The sequence below is a fragment of the Peromyscus maniculatus genome, chromosome 3, assembly GCF_049852395.1.
Source record: "Peromyscus maniculatus bairdii isolate BWxNUB_F1_BW_parent chromosome 3, HU_Pman_BW_mat_3.1, whole genome shotgun sequence".
Classification (NCBI taxonomy): domain Eukaryota; kingdom Metazoa; phylum Chordata; class Mammalia; order Rodentia; family Cricetidae; genus Peromyscus; species Peromyscus maniculatus.
The window spans coordinates 45146032-45171691 of NC_134854.1; the positions used below are offsets into that span (position 1 = coordinate 45146032).

The following is a 25660-nucleotide window of genomic DNA, read 5'->3' on the forward strand; positions in this document are numbered from 1 at the left end:
GCAAGGACATTTGAAAAGGGACTGTAGACAGGTCATTTCCAGAAACAATGTTTCTTCAAGGAACAATGGCAACAGAATGCCCCTTCCTTCTGGAGTATGCAGAAGGTGTGGTAAGGGAAAACACTGGACCAACGAATGTAGATCAACAAAGGACAGACAGGGTAATCCTTTGCCTCAGTCTTCGGGAAACTCCCAGAGGGGCCTCAGGCAGGCCCCCAGTGCAAATCCAGTTCAAACCTTTCCGGCAGCCATAGAGGAAATGCCTGCTCTGGAGAGCGATTAAATAACCAAATGCCTATTGGAATAAATCATGCTGGTCAGAATGATGAAACAGAGAGAATAGAAAATTCAGGAGAAAACATAAAGAAAATTTTTTGGCAAACTTCTATTAATGAACAAAGACCAAAATTAACGATAAAAATAAATGGTGTTTTGTTGTCTGGTCTGGTAGACACAGGTGCGGACGTTACCATAATTGCACCAGAATTTTGGCATCCAACTTGGCCTCTTCAGGAGGTAAACGTTCAACTGTTAGGAATTGGGACATTATCTCAGGTGAAACAGAGTGCAAGATGGCTCGAATGTATAGGTCCAGAAGGACAGAGAGGAAAATTAAAACCATATGTGGCTAACATAACTATGAACCTGTGGGGTCGAGACTTGTTGCAACAATGGAATACTCAGATTAACATCCCTCCAATCTCAGAAACAAATCATAAACTAGCACATGTTACTGAGAGAAATATTAGAAGATATTGTTCTAATGAGTGGTCACCAGCCATCCATATTATACAAGAACAGGGCACAATAACTGATGATCTTCCAAAGACACCAACAGCTCTACCTTTAAAATGGTTAACAGACAAGCCTGTATGGGTCCAGCAATGGCCTTTAACAACAGAGAAACTCCAGGCTTTAGAAGAGCTGGTAGAAGAACAGTTAAATGCTCAGCATATTGAAGAATCAACCAGCCCTTGGAATTCTCCTGTATTTGTTATTAAAAAGAAATCTGGTAAATGGAGAATGGTAACAGACCTTAGGGCAATTAACAAAGTAATTCAGCCAATGGGTTCTCTACAATCTGGGATGCCTTTGCCTACTCTGTTACCAAAAGGATGGCCTCTCATAGTTATTGATTTAAAAGACTGTTTCTTTTCAATACCCTTACAAGAAAAAGACAGAGAAAGATTTGCTTTTACAGTGCCTACTTATAATAATTCTCAACCGGTTAAAAGATTTCAATGGAGGGTCCTCCCACAGGGAATGTTGAATAGCCCAACTCTGGGCCAATATTTTGTACAACAGCCATTGGAAGTGATACGTAAAAAATTTCCTAAATCTATAATTTATCATTATATGGACGATATTTTACTAGCTGACTCAAATGCAGATACTTTAGAAATAATGTTTGAAGAAGTAAAGAAAATTTTGCCTCGCTGGGGATTACAAATTGCTCCTGAAAAGATACAAAGAGGAGATTCTATTAATTATTTAGGATATAAAATAGAGCTACAAAAAATTAGACCCCAAAAGGTGCAAATTCGGAGAGATAGACTACAGACTCTTAATGACTTTCAAAGATTATTTGGAGATATTTCTCATCTACGAACTATTGTTGGGGTAAAAAATGATGAACTGACTAATTTGTTCAAAACCTTAGAAGGTGACAAGGACTTAAATAGTCCAAGAGAATTATCACCTGAAGCTGAGAAAGAATTAGCCTTGGTAGAAAAGAAAGTGCATGAAGGACACGTGAATCGTATTGATCCAAAGCTGGATTGCATTTTGGTTATCTTACCTTCTAGGCGTTCTCCTACTGGAATATTAATGCAGAGGGAAGATATTATATTGGAATGGATATTTTTACCAAATAAACCAAATAAAAAATTAAAAACTTATGTGGAAAAAATCTCTGACTTGATTTACAAAGGAAAAATGAGACTTCGTCAATTAGCAGGCATAGACCCAGCAGAAATTGTCGTACCATTAACTAAGGAGGACATTGAAAAATTATGGACAGAAAGTGAACCTTGGCAAAGAGCTTGCAGTAATTTTTTGGGAGAAATTAACAGCAAATATCCCAAAAGCAATAGAATTGATCTTATAAAGAGAGCTGATTGGATCTTGCCTCGAATTGTACGGCAAAAACCCATATCTGGAGTTCGTACATTTTATACAGATGCCAACAAAGAAGGAAAGGCAGGTTACAAATCAGAAAATTTAAGTAAAGTGGTTCAAAGTCCGTATAATTCAGTTCAAAAATCAGAATTGTATGCTATTCTGTTGGTATTAATGGATTTTTCAGAACCTCTCAACATAGTAACTGACTCTCAGTATGCTGAAAGAGTGGTGTTACATATTGAGACTGCAGAATTTATCCCTGATGCTTCAGAATTAACTTCACTATTTATTCAATTACAAGATACAATCAGGAAAAGGAATCATCCTTTATATATAACTCACATTCGATCCCATACTGGTCTGCCCGGCCCTCTAGCACAAGGCAATGATGAAATTGATAAATTATTGATAGGAAATGTGCTGGAGGCCTCAGAATTTCATAAAAAACATCACGTTAATAGTAAAGGTTTAAAAAAGGATTTTTCCATAACCTGGCAACAAGCCAAAGAAATAGTAAAGAAATGTCCTACTTGTTCCTTCTACAATCAGACGCCATTACCAGCAGGATGTAACCCAAAGGGTACTCAGAGAAATGAAATCTGGCAGATGGATGTGTTTCACTTTGCAGAATTTGGGAAATTGAAATATGTACACCACACTATCGATACTTATTCAGGATTTCAATGGGCAACTGCTTTGAGTTCTGAAAAAGCTGATTCTGTAATCACTCATTTGCTAGAAGTTATGGCCATCATGGGTATACCTGCACAAATCAAAACTGACAATGCTCCATCATATGTCTCTGTTAAAATGAAACAGTTTTTTGCTTATTACAATATAAAGCATATTACAGGCATACCACATAATCCTACAGGTCAAGCAGTTATAGAAAGATCAAACAGAACTCTAAAGGATATGCTAAATAAACAGAAATGGGTAACAAAAACCCCCAGAAATAGACTGCATAATGCTCTTCTAACTTTGAATTTTCTGAATGCCAATGAGAAAGGAACAACAGCTGCAGAGAGACATTGGATAATAGAAAAAACTACAGAATTAAATCAGCCTATATACTTTAAGGATGTGCTGACCTCAGAATGGAAACCAGGGTATGTATTACATTGGGGACGTGGTTTTGCTTTTGTTTCTACAGGAGAAGATAAGCTGTGGGTACCATCAAAATTGATAAAGGTTCGATTTGAACAAGAGAGACCTCTTAATTAGAGGAGGTGATAGTTCATCAACCAGCATGAACATCCAATTTAAACTAACTTGTATAAATAAAATAAAATAAAATAAATAAATAAAATAAAACATGCCTTTTCATTTCATCAGATAATAACTTGCCAAAAAGGAACATCCCCAAAATTAGTCTTGGGGAAAGGTTTTTGTTTTTGTCTTTTAGGAGAAAGAAGGTTAAGGAATCTGAAGAACACTGGACAAATGAGACAACTGAAGAAAAGGGACAAATCATCTATCCCAAGAAACAGAGTGAAACGGTGTATGGGTATATATTATCTAAAAAAATTTTATGTCTTCCTAAATGTTTGTTTCTGCTTTTCTCTAAAGATTTAACACTCTTGGTTTTCTAATAGTCCCAGTTCAATTAAAATTTAAAGCTGACTTTGGAGTTGGAGAATGGCTCTCTCCTTCTTTAAACTCAAGCATGTTGTTAAAAGGAAAATGCAAACTCCCTGTTTCATGCCAGAAAGAGCCATTTTCTGCTATGGGACAGGACAAAAGCCAAATTAATTAAGGGACTATTCTATTACTAATCTCAACTCTTTGATTCTATTCTGATTCTTTAAACTTTTCTTAAAGTATAAATTTTATATCAAAATTTACAAGATTGATATATATATATATATACATTTTAAACTTTGTTAAGATATGAATGGTCATATAGAGTACTAACTAATTCTAGAAAAAAGGCTTCAATTAGCTGCATATATATGTCTTTGTGTTCGAGTCTCTTATCAGTTTTCTGCAGGAAATCACGGCCAGGCCTAACATCAACTGAAGTCTCCAGAAAGAAGATGGGGCCCCACAACAACAACAATTCCACGTGGACAATAATAATATCATTAAGCTGACAAACATCATCCACAGATCAGCTTTGAACTACAAGGTGCTCAGAGCAATTTTGAGATGACTAGCTGAGATGATCCAGTCTCAAAGACTACTTGAATAAGGACTTGAGATAAACCCTGAACTTTGGCATTATACACAGACTGGATAGTGAAGGATATAGTTACCTCTCTTAGAATTTGACAATTAACCTAAAATTTTTCTTTCAGGATAAAGAAAACTTCGCCCATACCCAGCAGGAAGCAATTTTAAGAATACGACGCCCACATTCCCAAAGAGGTGGTGTGGGGCAGGTGGTTTTTTGGTCTTTTTAATGGGTTCTGGGTCTGGGATAATTTTCAGTATTTAGGGGGGTTGGTTACAAGTTATTGTCAAGGGTTAGGAAAAAGGCTAAGCAAAGGAGATTAGATTTAAGGTTCTTGTTTAAAAAAAAAAAAAAGAAAGAAAGAAAGAAGGAAAAAAAGAAAGAAAGAAAGAAAGAAAAAAAAAAGAAAGAAAAGAGAAAGACAATTACTAGTTTTAAATACTTTACATTGGATTGAATTGTTTTATATTGTACACAAATTTGAAACTGATATTGTTAGAAAATGCTATATGTATATTTCTAATTGTATTTATTCCATCCATTTAACAATGTAATGCAAATTTCTGATCCTTGAATGTTATTATTATCAACTATTAGGATATAAAGAAATGAAAGCTAGTAGTTAGACATTATCATAGAACTTGTAGTCATATTAGATATGTTTTAAAAATTGAGCAGAGATGTTTTAGACAGGTCATCTTCAAACCCTTCAGAGATCTACAGAATATGGCATTTAAAATGTTTTAATAACTTAGAAAATTTTTCTTTTTTGAGACATGTCGGCTCCTGGCAGTACCAATCTACTTTAGAGAAAATATGGGCATTGAAGAAACTGCATATGGAGTCAACTTTCATTCTGGCAAAAGTTAGCCACTGGACAACAAAGTATCCTCGAATCAACAGGACAAAATGGACAGACAGATCACGAAACAAGGGACTACTGATTCTTGCCAAAACAAGTGTGGTTATGGCTTTATCAAAAGGCATCTTCTGAGGCCAGGACAATATGGCCCCATCCCTGAAGTGGCCTTCGCATCCGGAAAAGGTACGGTGCCCTTTTCTTCGAAGGCAGCTTAACAGGCAGAGGGCCGATGGATTCTGTTGTACAATGGAACAGCAGCTGAAAGCTCATGCCTCTCAAAAGTAGACTGGCATTTAATAGAGGGATGTGGAGAAGAAGGGGATGCTGAGATGAAGCCATATATACACAGCCAAGAAGAATGGACAGCTGAATTAAAAAACTGTCAACAATTTCCAGAATTTAAAATCCTGAATCATGACAGGACACTAGTGGAATTCAGGTGTTTCTGGTACGTGGACTGCTCTCACCCAATGTGAGGTTGAACTGTTGACCTTGTGTACATCCTACTTCACAAATGAGTCTGTCAGATACACTAAGCCTATAGGCTGAAGATGATGCCCCAACACTGCGGAGAAACCTCAGGTGACTGCCCAGGCAGCTGGCTGTTTCTGTCAACTCACAAAATTTTTTTGGAAGTTGCTTGCATGCACTTCCTGTTTTTATTTTTGTTAGCTACTATTATTCCCTTCTTGGGTCTCTGAGGGAGTTGAAGATTAGTTAGTTATGGTTGAAGATTAGTTAGTTATAGTTGAAAATTAATTAGGATAGAAAGTACATTAGATACATCTTGGAATTATCAAAATAGGATAGATAATGGAATTATTTTCTCTGATTCGTCAAATACCTGTTTAGGTATTTATTACTTGTATATATTGTATATAGTTATTGTACTTTTGTATATAGTTTTTCTTTTGTTAGTCATAACCTTTTGCTTTTTTTCTTTTTATTAAAATAGAAAAGGGGAAATGTGGTGGTAATCTAATTGTATTGAAATATTATTTTGATTTGTACTGAAATATTAATTTGATTGTATGTTAATAAATAAAGTTGTCTGGGGGTCAGAGCTATTAGAGCCATAGCAAGAGTGTGGCGGTGGTGGCACACGCCTTTAATCCCATAAGATCTCTGTGTGTTCAGGGATACAGCCAGCATTGGAGACATATGCCTTTAAGACCTAGGGGGCTGTACATTCAGACAGTGACGAGGCAGTCATGTGTTTGGGTTTACAACCAATGAGAAGGCAGAACAACATACTTTAAAAATACGAACCGAGAGGAAGTAGGTCTCTTTTCGCGAAGCTGGGACAGCAGGAGGAAGGGTGAGATTTTAGCTCTGAGCTCTGACCTCTCGGCTTTCTCTTTTACATTGTTTCTGTGTTTCTTATTTAATAAGACGGTTGGTTACATCTACAAACTATAATGTCCTAATTGATCTTGATGAACTAATGAGTTTAATGGGGTTACTCACAGAAGCAGGAGTGAGGTGTCACCTTGGGGAGCCTGACTGACTCAAACAAAGTTGTATCACCAAATTCTGCTGTGGATGAAGATGACTCCTGAAAACTGCATCCCTGGAGCTCCCTGTCCAAATGTGGGCAGTTCCACTGAAGACAGCCTTGTCTCCTTAACTGTTGATTACTTTTTGTGAAACCCTGGGAAGGGAATATCTCATGAATCTTGTGACTTTCTGAGCTTCCTTGGATGTCTGTGAGCTTCCTTCCCCTTTTAAGATATTTTTAGCTTATGGAATCTTAAAAAGACCTTTAGCTTCTTCCTCCCAGCCTCCCTGGAGGAGAGATTATTTCAGTTTATAGGAAATACTGTCTTGATGGAAGTACATTTTCTTAACATTCTTACATTCTCCTGGGGAAGCAATGTCTAAGAGTAAACATGGGCGAAGCATGGTAGCATTGGATATTCATGGGCTGTCATGAAACAGTAAAAGGAGCCACTAAATATGAGTATGTGGGTGTTGAAACGCATCTGAGAGGAGGCTTTCCCCGTCAGAGACAGCAGGTATCAGAGCCTGAGGTGGAATGACACAAATAGTAGAGAGAGCACCATGCTAGAACAGAATGAGTCAAACACAAGGGAGCAGGAGACGAAGTCCAGGAAGCCACAAGGATAGAATTACATCGGTTCCAGCTGATAATAAAGAAAATATCTTTTTTAATAACTGAGGAAATTAGAAAGCCATTATAAAGCTTGGGCAAGACCTGGATTATGGATTATGCATATTTTACTACCAACTCTAACTGGGGTATTGAAAACAATGTGGAAAGATCAAGGAAGAGGGAAGGGCCTAGTGGGGGAGGCTATTATCTTAGTTTAGGTGAGAGACAAGAGCTTGAACCAGTGGAGACACAGGAGGAAGACTGTCTGATTCTTCTCGTTATTTGTAGACAGACTCCAGGATTAACTGCTCTTTAAGTCACTGCATTCTGAACAGGCATATCATTAATTCTAAGTGTTTTTTTTCTAACAGTAGCCATTATGTAATGGTTTCTAACATCATTGTCTTTATTAAATGTGTTTAATGTCTATATCTAAGGGCTCCTATAAAATCTCAGATGGGTTCATGTCATGAATGAGCTTGTGTATCTGCACACATTGCTGTGACATGTAAATGCTTAAGTGACCATTTGATAGCTGAGTAAGAACTTTTCATTCCATTTGCCAGTTGTTGGTCTTAAATCCATTTATCTATCCAGTGTTCATGGAGCAAAGATGAGGACATTTATATATAATTATATCAAAGAAAGGATTCAAGTTTGGTATGACTTAGGCACAAGTAAAAACTATGGTATGAAATTAAGACATTTAAAAGGTAGTTTTAGTTGGCTTGTGTGATCTCAGGTCAAGAGGAGAAGTGCACATGACAATTTGGAGTGACCAACTGCATTATGTGTGAGTTCAAACTGACAGCCTAAGGAGGTGCTTTGTAAGTATTGTAGGGGACACTATGGAATGGTTTAGCTATCTTGTGATATAGGAGCCCTCTTCCTGTGAGGCAAGGCATAGTGTGACAGCTAGAGTGTTGATTAGGGAATGTCATTTATCTGCATTTGGGAGGTGGACAACAATGGGTAGAAAGAAGGAAATGACTTCAGAGCTGTGGGAGAGTAAAGGTGGCAAAATTGTTTGCTGTATCAGGGATGAGGAAGAAGATTAAGGCAGGAATCAGTTCAGAGGCCTGAACTGTGCAGCTATGCAACTCTGTGATTAAGAAAGGGAAGCAAAGGGGGCGGGGAGCATGCCATTCTCCTCCCCCCTTTTTTTCTTTGCTTTTTCCTTCCTTTTTTTGTTTTCTTACCTTTCCTTCCTTCCTTCCTTCCTTCCTTCCTTCCTTCCTTCCTTCCTTCCTTCCTTTCTTTCTTTCTTTCTTTCCTTTTTGTTTTGATAAAACATTTCAGGCATGGGATACTCTTTCCAGTGTCCCATGTCAGTAAACACACGTGTTAACCAAGCAGCCATGTGTCTCTCTGATTCCAAACTGTCAAGGCCATTGGTAGTTCCCTGTGTTGTTGGCAGCAATAAATGCATTGCAATGTATTTTAACCGCATAAGTCCACTCATGACCTAGTTGTCTCACTCCTGAGAGTTTATCTAAAAAATATGACTCTATAGTTTTTACATTCCATCAAGAAGTCTCCACTGAAAACTTTTTCTCATTCTGGAAAAGTGAAAAGTAGGAAGTGGGTCTTATGGTGGGAAACAGCAGAACAATACAATTATAATCTACACAATTAGTACTTATCCAGTTACAATGTCTCATGGATTGTATTTTGACATAGAAAACCAATGTGATATAATTTTCAGAGGCTACAAGAGAACACTAAACATGTCTAGAATGATAAAGCTATGCTAGTGCTAGAGGTTTTAATATAAAAGATTAGGAGCTCTTTGGGGAGTATGTAATAGGGGTTAAGATGACATTGGACACATTTGGGGCAGAAAACTGCAAATTGTCTTTATGATATTATAAAGATGCAAAAACTGTAAACAAATAACAGTGCCCAAAGGAACATGTGACATACTGCATGGATGTCAGAATGCAAACAAAACTTCTGTTATATGATCTGCCATGTTGCTGCCATGAGAGACAGAGACCAGAAACCAAGGAACCCACTGGCTTAGCAGAACCAAGGGAGCCCTATGCCATCACCAGTGTCTCTCCATCATGGACATGTCATGACATGTGTCATGACAGGCCACTGTCAACCTGCCATGAAGTTGATGAGAACTCTCTCTAGAGTTACAGGTTGTGGAGTTCTTCAATTGGATAACTTCCCTCCCCGACCCTAGTCATGGTATCTTTTCATGCATGTATCTTCCATTCTTTGCTTTATAATCTGTGCTCTTCTGCGTGTAATATGTTCTAACCTAATATAGTAAAGGGTTATGAAGATATTTCCTGCATTAACACAAAGCATCATGATGCCAAGTTCCACACAGTTTTGCAATCAGCTGGGGATCATTTGTGTGTGTGTGTGTGTGTGTGTGTGTGTGTGTGTGTGTGTGTGTGTGATATGATGTGGCATTCTAATTTATTTATTTTTTCTATTTTGTTATAGGAATACCTGGTGATCTGAGAATTACTTCTGAAAAACAGTATCTCTGCTCTATTTGTTCTCTTTTGTCACCACAATCAAACATTTAGCCTCTATCAATACATACAATTTTCGAGTTTTATTTTTTTCATGGAGGAGGCTATTTAATGGGCTCAAGAGAGGACAGAATAGAAAACCTTCCAAGGACTGGCCATGGAAAAGTCCACACACAGACAGCAAGGACTGCTTGGCAAGTGTTCAGTTGGCTGGGGGATGGAGAGGCATGTTCCATGGGCCCCTCTGAGAAGAGTGGGGGCCTTAGGACTGGTTGCTCTCAGAGGAGGAGGCCACACTCCCACTCCTAATCTTGCCTTCATGTCTGTGGTGCAGGCCTGGGGGCTTTAGGGAACAAGGAGAAATTGGTATCCAAGGCCACGCTGCCTAGGCTTAATCTCTGTGATGGCCACAACTTTCAGGCTTTATATTTCTATCAAAATTATTTTCTTCTCATTAATATGTCTCTATGGATGGTACAATTACTTTCATGTTCTTATTTAAGGATCTTTTTACCAGTCTTGATACTTTGGTTTTCTAGACAGACTGTAGAACCAATTTATTCACCAAAGAAATATGTCTGTTGGTGTTTGGATTGCACATCACTGGCTCTAGGCATCATGTTTAGGAGAGTGACATCATTAAAATACTCAAGTCTTCCAACTCCTGCCCATGCTGGATTTCTCCATTCATTTCGACCTTCTTTTTATATCTTTCATTAAGTTTTATACTTTTTCCTATATAGAACTTATTAGATTATGCAAAATTACTTGGAATTTTTGATAGCATTGCAAAGCAATTTCTTTCAAAACATCATAACTTTCTGTTTGCTGTTTTTATGAACTATCTTCTAGATCTGTACTGTAGTAGCAAATCAAAGATTTTGGGAAATACAGAAATCCACAGGACAAAATACAAATAGCATCAGTTCTGGTCCTCTTTAAAAATATTTTTTAATTCGATAATGACAGTTATAGTCCACATATCCATTGAAAAGCACATTTTTTTCTTCTCCATTTCCATTCATCTTGTGAGACTGGGGAACCTCTGTTATTTTGATGAAAGTTGGTAACAAACCAGTAAGTAGAGAGATAATGGAAGGCCTCCATAGCATAGGGTGCACTGTAGACAGCACATCACAGACTGCCCGTGACCACCTGTGGCCCAGGCACATACGGAGCTAGGGGGACTTTCTTCTTGATATGTCAGAACCAGGGCAGAGGGCAGTGAGTCAGGAAGTGAGTTGGGAATTGTGACCATCAAATTAGTTTCAATGAGGACATTTTTAACGCTCCAAAGAACAGACACATGTAGTTTCTAATACACACAGGCTGAGAGTAAGTAAACCTCTAAAATTTACCTATTATAAATAAAAATTAAGCAGAAAAAAGCCAATACAGGGATAATAACAAGAAATCATATTTCCTGCATGTATGTTGTTATACATACATACATTTTATCTCAGTAACTCTAAAAAATAATTATGACTATTATCTACAATTCTCTGTTGAAGAAACCAGGGTATGAAGGTATTCTGAATAATGGGGACAATGTCACATTGACCAGAATAGGTAGATATGCATTTCAAACCAGTCAGTTATGACTACTACAAGCTCTCTAAACCTTTGTTTTCTCACATTTTCCCTCCCAATGCTAAATGCTGTGCAGAATATAGGAAAGAAGGCTTAACCTCAAGGGAGAGGACAATCAAAGAGATGGAAAGAACCAACAGAGATGAGAACAGGCCTACGAGACATGAAATCAAGAACCCAGGATACAGCAGAGATCAGAGAAAGGGGTAGAGGTGGGCAACAGTGTTGGGGAATACTATTTTAAGGTGTGTTACTTTTGTTTATGTTGCATTTGTTTAACTCCATGAAGCTGTGTTACTGTGCCTGTCTAAAACACCTGATGGTCTAACAAAGAACCGAATGGACAATAGCAAGGCAGTAGAGAAAGAATAGGTGGGGCTGGCAGGCAAAGAGAATATATAGAAGGGGAAATCTGGGAGGAGGAAGGAAGGAAGAAGTAGCCAGAGAATGAAGAGGAATATAGGGGCCAGTCACCCAGCTACACAGCAAGCCATGAAGTAAGAGTAAGATTTATAGGAGCAAGAAAATGGGAAAAGCTCAGAGGCAAAGGTGGATGGGATAATTTAAGATAAGGAAAGTTGGCAAGAGACAAGCCAAGCTAAGATTAGGCATTCATAAGTAATAATAAGACTCCATGTGTGTTTACTGGGGAGCTGGGTAGTGGGTCCTCTGAAAGAGCAAAAACAACAAACAGAAAGAGGAATTTCAGAGAAATTGCAAAATGATATTCAAATGAAGACGTACCGAAGAGATAGTTCAGTTGGTAAAGTGCTGGTCACATATGCATGAGGACCTGAGTTTGATACCCAGAACCTAAGGGAAAGAGGCTGGATGTGGTGGTATGTACTCAATCCTGGCACCAGGGAGATGGAGATACAATGATACCTAGGGCTTTCTGGTTAGCCAGCCTAGTGTAGCTGGTGAGTTCCAGGGCAACTGAGAGACCCTGACTCAAAAAAATATTATGAATAGTTTCTGAAGAATGACACCTGTAGTTGACCTCTGACTTCCATGTGCACATGTACATGAACATATACACACATATGGGTACCATCCTCATGCATAGAAATGTTTGTTGGAAGGAATTATTTACTGCAGAACTGGACACATGATTGACACTTAAATTGAGTCACAGGCCTCACACAAGCCAGCCAGATGTTCTTTCTCTCATCTGTATCTGTCACCTTGTGTAGCTTTGCTTTATAATTCTTTGTATTTCCAAGAATTTCTACAGCATACATATATTACTAAGAAAACATTAAAATGTTGAACATTTTCACGCACTTTTCATTTCTCTGAATGTATTCTGAGGGAGTAATTCAATGATCTATTTATATGGATATAAACAATTTATTTCTAAAAATGGAAATGAAAAATTTGAAATATTCCAAAATAGAGGAATAAGCTAAACAGATTGGGCTTCTATTTATATGAAAAAGTATTTTGTTTATATCAAAACATGCCTTTTTATAGAACAATTACTACCATAAGGAAGTTATTACTACAATGTCCAGTGAAGAACATGATGAAAAGCATTTTGCCTTTATTGTGACCAGAGCATCTTACAGTGCCTATGAGCACACAGGGCAATCACAAACCTGCTAAAAGGCTTCTTTGGACATCACAAATGGTTTTTCTATCTGTTAAGATTTTTTTCTTCCACACATTCAAATCTTTACAATAATTTGAAAGGGATGATAATGATTTGCTAGGTTAGACATTATAGCCATGTCTTACTAGCTTAAAAATTGGTTGCACAAAATGCATAAGTTTTTGTGGTGATATATTGTGTATCCTAATAAAATTATCTTGAAGATCCGAGGACAGAACAAGCCACCAGATTAAACATAGATGCCAAGCAATGGTGGCACACATCTTTAATCTTAGCACTTGGGAGGCAGAGATCTGTCTGGATCTCTGTGAGTTCAAAGTCACCCTGGACCACATGAGAGAAACAGAGTGAGGCCGTGGTGGCACACACATTTAACCCCAGTACTTGGGAATCACATGCCTTTAATCCTAGCCCTTGAGATATCATAGCTCTGCTACTAGTATTTGGGAAGTCACATGCCTTTAATCCCAACACTAGGAAGGAAGTTATATGGCTGGGCAGAGAAAGGTATATAAGGTGTGAGGAGACAGGAACTAAAGCCCCTTTCTACTAGAGGCCTTTTGGTTAGAGAGCTTTCTCAGGCTGCAGAGTCCTAGAGGTAAAATGTGAAAGTGATCTGTTCCTTTGTCACTCTGATCTTTCAGCATTTACCCCAGTATCTGGCCTTTTTTTTTTTTTAAATTAAAAAGACCATTTAAGATTCGTGTTACATATGATGCCCAACATCCCCTTTTTTGTTTAAAATAATAAAAGAAATTTATAATTAATATAAGAAAAACTACATGCAGTAAGTATATACAATATATACACTCAAGAATTAAATTAACAATGTCCAGTCCATAAACATTTGACAAATTCAGAGAAAATACTCTATTATTTATTCTATTTTGGTGATTCCAAAGTGTACCTAATTATCTTTCTATCCTAAGTTGTATTACCAATTGAAAACTATCAGTTTTAGATGTCTTTCAAACTTATACTCTTCACACCTCTTTAGCGAGTTTCTTTTCTGAATTTCTTAACAAGGAAAACTATAACTATCTAGTCTTCAACTCCCTCAGAGACCTGAGAAGAAAGTAATATTTACTGAGTAAGCAAGAAGTGCAAATAGCAAATAAGCGACTTCCAAAAAAAAATGTGAGAAATGACAGAGACAGCTGGGTGGCTAGACAGTCGGCCAAGGTTCCTCTGCAACGTTGGGGCATCCATCTTTGGCCTACAGGCCTAGCATATTTGACAGACTTATCTGTGAACCATTATAATATATAAAGGGCCTTCCTATTTGTCTTGGCAAGGTTTGGCAGTCCTTTCTTTTGTGTCCCACTTGTCCATTTGGATAGCATGCTGTCAGCAGTTGAGTCAATGGCATTTTCTTGCCTAGTGACTAACTTTTGCCACAAAGAAATTAAACTCCATGTGGAGTTTCTTCGATACCCATCATCTTTCTGAAGTAGATTGGTGCTGCCAGGAGAAGACATGTCTCACTGTCATAAAAAAATCCATGTTATTAAAATATCTTAAATGCCATATTTGGATTTCTGCAGATCTCTGAAGTGTTTGAAAATGACCTGTTTATCTAAAATATATGTTTGACCTTGAAAACATACCTAATATGACTTACAAGTTTGATTGTAATGACTAACTACTGGCTTGCATTTCTTTATATCCCAATTAGTTGGTAATAATAACTTCCAAGGACTAGCAATTTGTATTACATTGTTAAATGAGTTGTATAGGTACAATACCTTGAACAAGATTAGAAACATATGTACAGTATGTTCTAATAAAATTAATCTCAAATTTGTATCAATATACAAAATTCGTGCACAATATAGTTGCTTTTTAAAAGTAGATTCAATAATATACCTTTTTATCTTATCAAGTTTTTAATTTTCTTGTGTGCTCAAGTTGGAATCTAAGGGCGTGTGTGTGTGTGTGTGTGTGTGTGTGTGTGTGTGTGTGTGTGTGTGTGTGCTAGGCAAGGACTCTACCACCAAGCAAAATTTCTCCCCTTTAATACAATGTTTCTCGACCTCTCTAAGGCTGTAACCTTCTAGTATAGTTCCTCATGCTGTAGTAACTTCCCTATAAAATTATTTCTGTTGCACCTTCATACTGTAATTTAAATATCTTGGTTTTCCAATGGTTTTTGAAGACCCCCATGAAAGGGTTGTTTGGGGGTCAAATTATTCACAGGTTGAGAACCACCACCTTAATGAATAGCTTTTCAAACACTTTTTTATTTTTGTGCTCTCTGCATTTTTATATCTACAACCAAACCCTAAGAATTAGCTCATTTTTTTTCAGTTCTTGCTTCTTGAAATGACATTATACTGCCTAGGTTGATGTTTTTGTTTGCTTTCTTCCCGTGTGGCTGCTGTTTCCATCTGTAGCATTGAGGGTTCTAACTTTGTGTATTTCTTCCTTTCCAAGACCTCCAGTGTCCACACAAAGCCTCATTCATGAGTTTGATGTGTCACCAATCAGAACTATTTCTTCTCACCAACCTAGGAGCTCTCAGAGGAATCTGGGGACCCAGAGCTCTGAGAGCTTTATCTTATTTGGGGGCTCAGCTATCATCCCTAAACATACTGCTTTATTTTTAAGATCACAGTGCTCTTTAAGAGTCAGAGATAAATATTGCTGTTTAGTTTTCCTCTCTTTTTATTTCTCAGAATTCCAGATCATTGAAGACTGTTTCTCATCTTGCTAAATCACCTCTGTCCAGGTGAATACACGTACAGCTTGGAGTGAACAAATTTCTTCCCTTCTCTCTTTCCCCCTTTTCTCTCCTTCCTTCCTCTCTTCCTCCATCATTCTTTCCCTCCTTCCCTTCCTTTCCCTTCCTCCCTCCCTTTCTTCCTTTTCTTCCTCCAAAACATTTCTTAATACATTAACATGCCCAGAAATGAGGCAAAGGTCAAGCAGATTAAAGATGAACAGCTCTGTTACTGCATCCTGCAGTTCTCCTACACAGGCACTCTGCTCAGGGATTTTAGGATCAACATTCACAGGGGCATCCTCACAGAAGAGTTCATATAATAGCCAACATTAGGCCAATCTCAAAGACGTCTAATGAGGACAAAACATGGAGGTGTCACATTCCAGGAACCAGAGACAGTTGATATAAAAGGTAAGAATACAAAACTGTGGTCTCTTTGGAAATCACAGGAGGATTCTAACATCTTGGTCCAACTTGGGTTTGAAATGTGAAGTCATAAATACCTATCCTTCCTTTGTCTCCCATGGAATTGTAGTGATGACATCTCTTACATATCCTACCCACTTAATCCAAGGCTAGAGCCAGTCCTGCTTATGTGTCCCTTTGCACAATGGGCGTGGGTGACCTTGTCCCCTAAGTTTCAGCCCTATTCATGTCATGCTTCCTTCTGCCCACAGGCTTAATGATTGTTTTTTTCAGTTTGCTGCTTATCATGGTCCAAGCTCTAGACAATGGATCTTCCCTTATTCCTTTTTATATGGTCTGGACGGTCACTTCTACACAAACACAGGCTTCCAGCATTATTTTTGCTAGTTTCTTACAGGCAAATTAAAATCCTTTCCTAACCCAGGCCAGTGGAAAGGTGTCTTTGCATCTGTGGATGGAGGCAGATGGAAAGCATACTCAGTTAGCCTTAGAGTATTCCATTCCAGGATAAGATACTTAAGACAGCCCGGCGGTGGTGGCGCACGCCTTTAATCCCAGCACTCGGGAGGCAGAGGCAGGCGGATCTCTGTGAGTTCGAGGCCAGCCTGGGCTACCAAGTGAGTCCCAGGAAAGGTGCAAAACTACACAGAGAAACCCTGTCTCGAAAAATCAAAAAAAAAAAAAAGATACTTAAGACAGTAATAATAATGGCTCATCTGGAGGTTGCCATATTCCAGCACACCATGCCTTGTTTTTATGTCCAAATCACTGTGATAACCCCATTCATTGTACCCAAGTAGAGTGGAGGGTTGGGACTAATCCCCAGACCTGTATCATTCCTGCCTCCCATACCGTGTATGTATCTGAGCTAAGGCCTGTTTGGATTTCATGGTTTTCATTTCTTTACTAATTTCTTTTAGGGTCATTCCAAAGTCAATATGAACATTATTATTCCAGACATTGTCCTGGTGTTTAGATCTCAGATAATTCTGGGACCTTCTTTCTATTCACAAGGAACATAGTATCTGTCGTTCAGAAGAGGGAAGGATCCTTTAAACATAACCTTTAGGAGAACTCTTAAAAAATAAGTTAGAATACTTACATGATTTTGTTCTGTTAATGTTATTTGATCCCATTGTCTGATTTACCAATTAACTAGATATGATGAAATATATTCACAGAATCATATTTAAAATAATTTTCTATAACACATACTAATTGAATTTTGCTAGCAAAATTTCACTTTTGTAAATAATCATTTTAAAAGTTTAGTGAAGACTAAAGTGTTATTTTCCCCTTGTGAATAACTGCATTTTAATTTTGAAAATGATATGAGAATCCTTGTTTCTCCTCATAAACATGAAGGAAAAAGAAAATAAAAAATAATTTGAAAGCAAATGCTACCCATATTCTTTCCAGTGAAGACCTTATTATATTTGTCAAAACATCATTTACTGATTTTGAGTACATGCATTTATAAGAAAAAATAATTACAATAATACATAGCCCCTGGTTTATAGCAGCAATCAAACCTTCAAAGCGTAAAATGTCACTAGAGGTAAGTTTCCTGGAGCCTCAGTCACTTTCCATGACACCTAGGCCTTCTGCAGATCAAATCACCAATAGATTGTTTGGGCCATTTTGAGAATGGCCTCAAATTAATCATCATTAAAGAAAGGCCATTTCAAAGACAATGGGAGAAAAATTATAGAAAATAAGGTATATATTTTTATTTTCCCATTTACTTTGTCATTCAGTCAACAACACAGACATTAAGTCTAATTCTATGCCTAGCACAAAAATAGTATTTAGGGGGTTTCATATGTTGGGTCTAAGTAGGTTATTGGTTTTTAAAAGGTCTGTCTTCAAATAGCACATTTTAACGAGGAGGCCTGTTCAACCTAACAATCCCTCCCAACTTGCTGTTTTCCATTTGAGGATCTGTTCTCTATTCCTTCCCACACAGTTCTTCAAGTTCAGTGTGGCAAGTTAGCTCTCTCTGCTCCCACCAGCTCTAGAGGAATGTTTATATCATTTGGAGGAGAAGATCAGTAGGAAAAGCTTTGTTTTCCCTCCAGGGTAGTCAGGTTCTCCTCTGGCCTGATATGAGAAACTGACTTGTGATGTCCCATTCTTCTGATGGATGGATGGATGGTCATCCAGGTGAATGCACAGAAACCTGTCGACAGGCTTCCCCGCTCCTCTACTTCTCTCTCATTCTCTGCCTCTTCCTTCCTTTCTCTGTCTCTTTCTCATCTCCTACCTTGAAAATTACTTTAAAATGTTCCTTTGTATGATGTAATTCTACTAGTGGATTAATTTTCTTTAAAGAAAACCTGTATTTCTCTGAAAAGTACCTCAATTGTCTCTTTTATTAAGACATTTTATCTTTTATATAGTTACAGTATATGTGTCTGGACACAAGGAACACCATGGGCTCAGTGATCTCTTGTAGTCCACAGATTCCAGTCTCTTCTATTTATCTTACAGGATGTTGGATTAAATGAAATGGTTAAAATATGTGTTAGATTTCTGGTATTGTGACAGAACCTGAGATAGACAACTTATAGGAAGAGTTAGCTTTTGTTCATGGGGTGTGAAGTTTCAGTTCACTGTGAGGTGACTTAATTTCTCTCTGAAGTCATAAGTGTCGGTGGGATCTTCTGGCAAGGGGATGTGCTTACCTCATGGCCAAACTCAAGACTGACAAAGTAAAGCAAAGCAGTGTTTTCTGCAAGAGGATGCCCCCAATCTCCAACTTCTTTCTATTGGCCACAATTCTTAGAGTCCACCACTTCCCAATAGGTCCCAGCCTATCAAACTTTCAACACCTGGGCCTCTGGGTGACATTCAAGCTGTGATCCACAGAAAACATGAAATACCATTAGGAATAGAATTAATTATAGCAGTAATTATTAATTCTAAAATAAAAAATTTTTTCTTTGAATGTCAATATTTTCACAAATGATTACATGTCTGAAGATAAAATATAAAGGCAAAAAAGACTAGCCAACTTATATTTGTGGCATGTTCTATTTATTTCTAAATTTATTCCTGAGAAAGTTATAAAAATAGTAACTTCTTTCTAATTATTCTGTTTTGATCTCAGAATTGTCAATAATTCATTATTTTCATTTATTCAGTATTCTGTCTATATATTGTATTCCACAAATGTAAACAGTTTATAAGTATATCTTGTTTATTTTATGTGGATAAAGTATTTTGTATAGCATAAATATTTGTTTCAAAATAAACTCTGGAAAATGAAAGGTAGTAAATATTTAGAATAGAGATGGGAAAATGTAGTTAATTGTGTTGAATTCCATCAATTCTATAGAAAAATATGAGGGCATAGATCAGAATATGTTGATTTAACAATAAAAATACTAGCACTCTGATATACAATGGTACATATAATAAAAATGCAGGCTTACTTTTGAAATTCTTCATTAAATTTTCAGTATCTTAAAAGCTTAAACGAAGATTAGAAACATTTAATATCTATGTATAACCTTTTACTCCATTAAAAAAGAATTTCTTACTGGCTGATTGTCTGGACCAGATAATGGATATAGAAGAAAGAAGAAGACACAATTTCTTGGGGCGGGGGGGGGGAGAGGGGAGGTTAGGGCTACTAGACTCTGTATTTTTCCCTTTTTAAAATTTTATTTTTTAGTTTATGTGTATGAGTGCTTTGCTTGCATGTATTTCTATGCATCACGAGTCTAGTGCCCATGAGACCCAGAAGAAGCTATCAGATCCCCTGAAATTGGAGTTAACAGATGGTTATGAGCTGCCATGTGGGTGCTGGGAATTGAATCCAGGTCCTCCATAAAAGCAGTAAGTGCTCTTAACAATTGAGCCATCTCTGCAGCCTTAGATTCTATATTTAATACATTGCCCTTTCTCTTAGACTTCTATGCCCCAGAATGAATCTAATAGACAGGGACCTACTGCAAGTTAGCTTAAGCAAAGGTAAAATTTGTTGGTTCAGATATTTCAAAAGTAGAGTTTGAAGTAGGAGTAACTGATCAGAGACAGAAAATGACCTCAAAGCTTAAAGAACATCAAAAAACTGATCTCATTTTCCCTTTTCTTCCCTTCCCTTCCCTTCTCTTCCCTTCCCTTCCCTTCCCTTCCCTTCCCTTCCCTTCCCTTCCCTTCCCTTCCCTTCCCTTCCCTTCCCTTCCCTTCCCTTCCCTTCCCTTCCCTTCCCTTCCCTTCCCTTCCCTTCCCTTCCCTTCCCTTCCCTTCCCTTCCCTTCCTTCCCTTCCCTTCCCTTCCCTTCCCTTCACTTTCTTTCTTCTTTCCTTCCTTCTGCTAGGCTTGTGAGTTTTCATCCTCAACTTAAAGCATTGGGACTAGGAAGAAATGACCCACCAGGTATGATATCCCAGGCAGCTGTCACCTCTGGCTCAGCTAAGGTCCTGGGAAGACTGTTTGGCTCTTCTGAATTAGACAAGGATCCATTAATAATCAATATTGCTAGTCAAAGACTATGCACAGACCTGGCTGCAGGATGTACTGCAAAACCCCAAATCATAGACTAGAAAGTTCCTTTTCAGGGAACAGAGCTATTTCATACAAGGAAAAATATAGGATGGACTTGAATGGCAAATGTGTTTTATGTTACTTTTAATAAAGTTAGGAAAAATCCTATTCTATCACTGAATGCTAACTATACTTGGAGTAAACTGAATATTATTGCATTGGAAATGTTGAATTCCTTATCCATGATTCAGACATTTTTCTCTAGTTGAGTGATGGCACCACAGCTGAGTCCCAGAGGCACGTGTGGCTGTCAGAAGACAACTTGCAAGAATTGGTTTGCTCTTTCTACTGCATAGGTTCTGGGAACTGAACTAAGGCCATCGGGTTTGGAAATGAGTGCTATCACATGCTGAGCCATCTTACCAACACTTCATCTTATGTTTTTGAGACAGGTTTTCTTGCGGGATAGCACTCCTTGTTTAACTGGCTAGCCAGTGAGATACCGACCCCAAGCACTCACTCATCATTACATCATCCTGTCTTGGCCACCCAGTGCTGGGGTTACAGGTAGATGATGCCATGCCTGACTTTTTAAGATAGACTCAGGGATTTAAGCTCAGGCCCTCACGCTTGCACAGCAAGAACTTTATTCATGAAGCCATCCTCCTGACACCCCAGAAAACTATTCTTAAATGCTCTAAACCAGGGCATTTAACTCACTGATGCACAAAAGGGCATGCTATAAGCATAATTAAATTCAAACAGGTCCGTGGCATTATGAAGTTATTAGAAAGAAATTCTCAAGAAAAGCTACAGAATATGGCCTTTTGTTTATATATTTTATGTTTTTTAATGTTGTGATTTACTTCAGTTACCAAAGCTGTAGGGTTCTGTGAACCACTTGTATCTGCACTAAACCTCTGACTTTTCTCTGAAGACTGAGCAGAGAGGGGATGACGCTCAACTTTTAAAAAATTAATAATTAACCACACAGCACAGTGTCTGGGTGCTCCGATGCACCTATGATGCCCTTAGTTCCACAGAACCCAGAAGCTTTAGCCTCTAGAATTCACACTGTATTTAACCAGTGTCCATACTCAGTGGCTTGCTGAATTTTTAATTAGTTTTATTTACTTTGATTGTATGTGCATGTGTATGGGCACATGTAGCCCAGGGATGAACATGAGAGGACAACTTGCAGGAGTCAGTTTTCTCATTACATCATGTGGGTCCCAATGATCAAACTCAGATCGTTGTCAGATGTAGCAGTGAATGTCATTACCTACTGAGCCCTACCAGCCCATCAATGCCACAATATAAAGACCCACCAACATTTTATTTGTCTGTTAACATTTTCTTTCATTAAATCCCTTGAATTTATGTAGACATTTCTGTGTTTATTTTCAGGGTCAAAGTAACTTTCTGAGTTTGATGTCCCTCTGTGTTTCCCTAGGACATAAAACAGACACATACCATGCCTTACTCTCTGTCAATCAGGAAATCCAGGTAGCAGTGGCCAATATAAAACCAGAAAAGAATAGAAATATCAGAAGAGTAAAATTGGGTATTTAGGCATATTCCTGGCTGTAAGACTTGAAACAAAAATTAGATATACAGTATGCAAATGCCAGGCTGTTTCAGCATGAATGATGGGATGGTGATGCAAAACAGCCAGTTGTGCACTAGGAATACAGGGACCCTGCACGGTGGGAGGTTGGACTACGGCAGGAGAATGGCAGCTAATTGTATATGGTGGTACAGTAGAAGGAGCCAAGTACCTGCAGAAATGATCCCTAGCAAGACAGGGTTCTTGCTTTGGGGTTGAGTGAGATAGATATCAAAGAACAGGAGAAAATATTAAAGACAATTCCTGAAGCTCAGGTGTAAAGGAGGGTTAAAGAAGAAAAAAAAAAAAAAACCCAACTCCTGAGAGCATCGTCCAGATCCAACTATAAGTCACCCTGGCTCCACTGTGCCTTCCACTCTTTCTCCTAAGCCTGGCTCACCCCTAGAGCTGTAAGGGCTTGGGACCTGTCAGTGAATTGAGCTTGCTTGATAACTCCCTCTGGTTTGTCTTCCAGCCTGTGCTTAGCCCCACCCCTGCTCTGTGTTGGGTACCGCTAGTGTGGCCTTTGACTGCCTCAAAACAGCCATGCCCAGGGGAACTGCCGGAGCCAGAAGGGCTCCACTTGCCCTTTTAGTAAATGCCTTCCTGACCCTCTTTCCCGGCTGTGCAACTTTCTGTGTGTGATAAGTCTTTAGAGTGGCACTAGGCCAAACTTCTAAGTGACTGACACTGTTGATGGCTCTTTGCCTCTCCAGAGAGGAGAGTAGCTGTCTTCAGTCCTCTTAAGGCAGCCTGTCTGCTCGCCTGCTGCCAGAATGCATGCCCACTAGGACACACTTCTAGTCTCCACTGCCGCTTTGGTCCCAGAGAAAGACAAAAGGCGAGAAGAGCACACTGTGTGCTCCTCTGATCATTTCATCCAACACTGAAGCTTCCTCTTCCAAACAGCTTGCATTTCCTAACTATAACCACTGGGTTATAAGAAGAAAGAAAAGGATGCAATCAATTTGAGAGGGGGTGAGAAGTAGCAGGGTAGATCTGCAAGGAGTTAGTGTGAGAAATTGGGGATAAATATGATCAAAATCCTTTGTGTGTATGCACATGCTCAATATAGTGCTATTAATTCAAAATTCCCAGAGTGATGACATTGCCTATGGTGCTAAAGATTTAAATCTGTATCTCTAGGACTCAGTTTTGTCTAGTTAAGATCTTTCCAGGAGCTGGAGGTAGGTCTGTGACTGGATCCTTCCAAAAGCTCAGTTTCCTGTTTGCTCTCCAGCAAGATCATAATGTCAGTGTCTCCTTCAAAAGTCTTTAGTGCTTCCAATAACTGAGTACACCCCTTTCTTTGGTGTAACATTGGTGGCCTTTCATTAGAATTCCAAGCTACACTGTCTGCTACTGTTTTGTACTAGTTACGTATGTTCCTTTCAATCTATGTTCTTCGAAGCTTTGCTTATATATACTAGAATGATGGTTCAGTGTGTGTGTGTGTGTGTGTGTGTGTGTGTGTGTGTGTGTGTGTGTGTGTGTGTGTCAGGGGAGGGTAATAAATAGAGCACAGACCTCTAATAACCATCTACTCAGCAAATTCATCCCAAGAGTGAATCTGAGATGTAAACTTCACTTCTAATTTTGCCTCCATTTATCATAATTGCTCTTATTGTGAGAGCATGCTAGTAGGCTGGAACTGAGCCTAGCTTTGACATACATGGTTTTATACTTCATAGCATATCAACATAGCTATCCACTTCACATGGCACTTGCCTGCAGCATAGGCTATCTATTTTACTGCTGGTTATGTTGAATTCACTTGGTCCTATTGTTTACCTGGTTTGTGAATATGACCAGATACTCCATAGATTAATTAAAATATTTTCTTTCTAAAAATAATTTTAATTGTATGTCTGTGCACGTGTCATGTGCAATCATCTGCAGAGAACAGTAAAGGGGCTGTGCTGGATCCCCTAGAGGTGGAGTTCTGGGTGACTGTGAACTGCCCTAAATGGGTGCTGGAATCTGAACTTGGGTCCTCTAGAAGAACAGCAAGTACATTTAACTTCTGAGCCATATTCCCAGTCCCCCAAAGATTTAAGGAAGGGTCTGGAGTAGAAAATCTTTTATTTCAACTGACTGTTTAAAGATCAAATTATGCAAAGGAGGGAAATCGTGTCAGTTTCAGCATGAATTCACAAAGCTTCCTGTATGTGTTCTAGGAGACTAGATATTTGTCATTATCTATCATTTCATATCACTTTACTAGCAAGGCATTAACATTCTTATGTTAGTATTTTCAAAGCAGCTTGAAGTTTATTGATTTTCAATATTGCTGGATGATTAATTTTATTCTAGGAATCCAGTGAAAATTAATCTAAGCTGTATAGCATAATGCCAGCAGCTGGAACCCATAATGCAATCTCCTTTTGTTTGCTAGTTACCTTTGTTGAATAGCCACAGAAGAAAATTACCACCCTCAAAAGCACAGTGTAAAGATCCTGTAGCTTATAACCCTTTGCAATTCTTTCAGTGGAATTTGCTTCATTCCATAGATCTTTGTAAAGAGATTGCCAGCATCAGGGCAGGAACCCTGTTTCCTTTGGCATTTCCAGCATCCGGTTAAATACTCTCCAATGAGTAGAAACCCCATAGCAGTTTGTTAGCAGCTTTAAATGTAGACAATCACAGTGTCAGATTGTTTTTTACTTTTATTCTTATTTATTTATTTTATTTTTTTTGTCCTGGCTAGTTTTTATCAACTTCACACAATCCAGAGTTATTTAAGCACAGATCTTGACTGAAACAATGCCTCCATAAGAGACATTACCCCTCTATAGGTAAGTTTTTAAGGGTATTTTCTTCATTACTGATTGATGTGAGTGGGCCCAGCCTAGTGTGGGTCCAGAGTTGTATAAGAAAGCAGGCCAAGCAAGTCTGGAGAAGTAGACAAGCCAGTAAGCAGCACTCCTCCGTGGCCTCTGCTTCAGTTTATACCTCTGCGTTCCTGCCTTGAGTTCCTACCCCCAACCTCTTTTGATGGTGGACTATAAGAATTTTTTTTTTTTTTTTTTTTTTTTTTTTTTTTTTTTTACTCTCCAAGTTGTTTTTGGTCATGGTGTTTCATCACAGGAGTAGAAGCCTTTACTAAAACAGTTTTGTTTCTTCTTATGGACCATGGGTCTAAGAGACATCATTTAGATGGTTTGGCTCCAAACAGGAAGAATGTGAAAATCAGCCAAAATTATTTACTAAATTTATTCAAAATTCTGTACTCTGTAACTCAGGCACAAATTGTCAATTTTCCCAAAGTCTATACAGTTTATTACCATTATTCCTCATATTTGCATAATGTAGCTTCTTGTACTTTGAATGGAAGAAAGCATATGGACATGTTAAGGTTAAACACAGAAATATGTTGACATTAGTAAGTGTGTCAATCATTCCAATATGGAATTTGAAGCAGAAAATCATCTCTTGTTTCTTGGATAGTAAAA

At 38.2% G+C, this 25660-nt stretch overlaps 1 protein-coding gene across 1 annotated transcript in view; it reads right to left on the bottom strand.

Annotated features, from left to right (window-relative positions):
* Positions 1-25660, bottom strand: part of Cntnap2 (contactin associated protein 2) — a 2081518-nt gene that overhangs the window by 610278 nt on the left and 1445580 nt on the right. The window lies entirely within an intron of this gene.